The sequence below is a fragment of the Bos javanicus genome, chromosome 27, assembly GCF_032452875.1.
Source record: "Bos javanicus breed banteng chromosome 27, ARS-OSU_banteng_1.0, whole genome shotgun sequence".
In the NCBI taxonomy this organism is placed as follows: domain Eukaryota; kingdom Metazoa; phylum Chordata; class Mammalia; order Artiodactyla; family Bovidae; genus Bos; species Bos javanicus.
Window position 1 is genome coordinate 7,166,209 of NC_083894.1, and position 3,696 is coordinate 7,169,904.

Sequence of the window (3,696 nt, forward strand, 5' to 3'; positions counted from 1 at the left end):
CATTCTTTCCCATTGATTTCAGGGTTTCTTCTCTATGCCTCCAGGGCAGATGGCCTTCTGCAAACCTGACTGGGAAACTTCCCTTTTCTTCGCTTCCCAGATTAGCATCCCTGAGCTGCTTTGGGGACACCAGGGTATTTCTCTGAAAGTGGAGCAGGCTGGAGAAAGAAATTGAACTCAGATATGACAGGGAAATGCCAGAGACATTTACCTGGTATCACTTGAGAAAAGAAGACAACATAGATGAGGAGGTAAGACAGCTTCAAGGCTGGTTCAGAAGAGACTCCTCGTAAGTTCCTGGAAAGGAGAAAACAAACAGCACTTCAGTGGGTTGAATAAAAAGCGACCCAAAGCTTCTTTTATAGGTCCAATCAGGGCGACTGCATGTGGAAGAGTGCTCAATTCTGATCTGAGTACTAAGTAAAATATTTGCTGGACTTCGAAAGCCCATGATATGAACAGGAGCAACGATTTACAATGTTCCGGGCAAAGCTGGAGGGGTTTCTTTTGTTAGCTCTTAATGGGTGCAGGACCAGAAGAGAACAACAATGATGATGACAGTAAAAATAAGAATGAATAGATGGGAAAAAAAGAATGAATAGATGGGATGTCCCTGGCAGTCCAGTGGTTAAGACTTGCCTTTCCAGTGCAGGTGATGGGGGTTCCAACCTTGATTGGGGAGCCAAGATCCCACATGCCTTGTGGTCAGAAAGACAAAACATAAAGCAGAAGCAATAGGGTAACAAATTCAATAAAGATTTAAAAACAGTCCACATCAAAAAAATAAAAATCTAAAAGAATGATTAAAACTGATGGAGCACTTACTCTATGGGAACCTGTGAATAGTTTAGATGACATTTTTTCCATTTGCTTTCATGGAGTTAGTACCATCCACTACTTCAACTCAGGCACAAATACAGTCAAGATACAATCTTTTATTTTTCCAATAGTCACTCCTGCACTTAACTGAATGGGACTTTGAGAAGGAAAACTATCACAGGGTTTAGGACTCACTTCTATTCAGATGCTGAGAGGTGTCTGAGATCTATTGTAGCATGTCACTTGGCTCAGTTTGTACAGAAGACGGTCCCCCTGCATCTGACAATGGGCTTTATCTGTGCTCTAGGAATGACCCTGCTGATTCAGGGCCCTGTCCAGGCCATGGTGATGTCTAATGACTGATAAAGCCTCATGATCTTGACTCTTGTGCTATAAAACACAGCATAGTTCCAGGGTAAGTGAAAGTCGAAGGGCTTTGCTCCTTAGCCAAAGCCTGAATCAAAACAAGTTTGGGACAGGGGCTTAGTGTCCCTGATGAAGGACAGAAGGAATGAAAATAGCTCAGCAAACTGAGATGGCATCTTGAGATCAAAAAATGAGGAGGCTGCTGGGTGTAATCAATAAGTCCGTTTTTTACCAAGGTTGGGGGAGCACCTTAATTACTCACAGAGCAGGACTCCAAGGCTCCCTCTGAGGAGCCACTGGGGCTATTTTGTTTCTAACCTGGTGTTTGTGGGTGGGGGCTTGGAAATAGGAATCTATTTTCCTACGATTTGTGAAAGGGTAACTAGTCACATGAGAATATATCAGGGCAGGTTATCCTCATTGTGTGGGGACTAACAGAGCATAGAGGCTGCCTGGTCCTAATGGTTATTAAACAATATCTATTAACTACAAGACCCTGATGACAGAGACGTGATTCACCACACAGGCCAGTTCCGGGCAGGGTCAGCAGAAGGTCGGCGGGAGCTACATGAGCTCAAGATGCCGTCAGTGATGCTAACAGACATCCAGGCACCCTCCTCTTGGTTTTCCTTAACCTGCTGTTTCTCTCCTCTGTCCCTGGGCTTTGGCTGAGCCATCCCTAACTTAAGCCTCAGCAGCTGGGGGTAAGATTTCAGTTTTTTCTCACCCAGAAAATCTTGGGCTTCTCATAAGAAATGATCCCCCGTATTCTGAATGAAGCACTTTTCTGTAACAAATGTCTTCAGAGTGACTGACTCAAAAATTCTTCTATTTTCCCTCTCATCTCAAGATGATGGCTGATTACTAATCCTACATTTATGCAATTGATCAGAACCCACAAAGTGAAGCGTATTGAAGGTGATTATGATGGCCTTCCTACAACCAGAAGTAAACTAGTCTTACATTATACCAATACTAATATCATCCCTAATGGTATCCATGGGGAAAAAATAAGACTAGAGATATTCAGTGTGGTGTTCGAGTTTGTCTGTGGTGAAATTAAAGTTGGAATCAGGAATCTGACTCTAGATAATGAATTCTTTATTACTGCATGATGTCCTACTGGTCTCCTTCCTCAAGGATTAAGTATTAGAATCAAGTGAAAATTATTATACATTTTAAAAGAATGATAAATTGGCTCATGACTTTCCATACACTAGTGATAATCTAGAAATTAGGATTTAAAAATATTTTTATATTGACCAAGTTAATTTTAAAATACCCTGTAAAGGGAAAACTTGCAAGAATAAGCAGGATAATTTTTATAAAGAAGAATGCAGTGACTTTCCTTACCAGTTGTTATAATTTATGATGGTGCTGAGGCTTGAAATATGTGACTTTGGCTGAGGAATTAAAAAAAATAAAACCTGAGGCAAAACAAAGAAGCCAGAAACAGTACACTGGTTGTTCATCTGCTAACCTGTTCTGAATTTTCTTTAATTATTCATGATTGAAAGTCAAGTGAAAGTGTTAGTTGCTCAGTGGTGTCTGACTCTTCCTGACCCCATGAACTTTAGTGCACCAGGCTTCTCTGTCCATGGGATTTCCTAGGCAAGAATACTAGAGTGGATTGCTGTCTACTCCTCCAGGGGTTCTGTCCAACCCAGAAATCTGCATAGCAGGCAGATTCTTTACCATCTGAGCCACCAGGGAAGCCCACTCATCACTGATTGGGACCCAGTTTTAGAACTGGTCCTCGTCACATCACCACAATGCCAGTCACACTCTTTCTTTCCTGTGAAATTGTTCAGGTTTTCGAAGAATGCTCGTGTCTCTTGTCCTTCCTCTTTGTCCCCCGCTTCCTGGGCACCTTGTGTCCTGTCTCCATCCTCCTGCCCTAAACCTGCTCTGTAAACTGCAGAGAGCTGTGGTCCTGTCAGGGCCTGCTCCCTCCCCAGAGGGAGGAGAGTGACACCTGTATGGAGAGGTGGCCTACTCAGCAAACTACAGATGGGGCCATGCCTTGGACAAGACAAGTGAATAAGGAAGACACCGAATGACCGCACCCCTCTCAGGACTCCAGCCTCGGGCCAAAGTGGCTTAAGGGTCACATTTGCTCTGTGAATGAAAACACTGTTGCAACATTTGTGTTCAGTCGCTCAGTCCTCCCAAACTCTTTGCAACCCCATGGACTGTAGCCTGTCAGGTTCCTCTGTCCATGGAATTTTCCAGGCAAGGATTTAAAGTATAATAACTGACTCCCTCCCACTGCCTACCCTGCCATAGAAAACAACATCAGTCTTAATGATAAAACATTCAATTGTGTAGATGTGAGAACTGTCTGCTTTTATTTGCACAAGAAGAGACCTGCTCAGGGTCTCTCGCCAGGTTCCTCAGCTGGGCTGCCTCCATCAGCTCCACTTTATTTTGCAGCAAACGGTGGATGCCCGGCAGGGTCCTCTGAAGGGCTCACAGCTCGGCATCTCTTGCTTCAGGCAGATTTCACCCCAA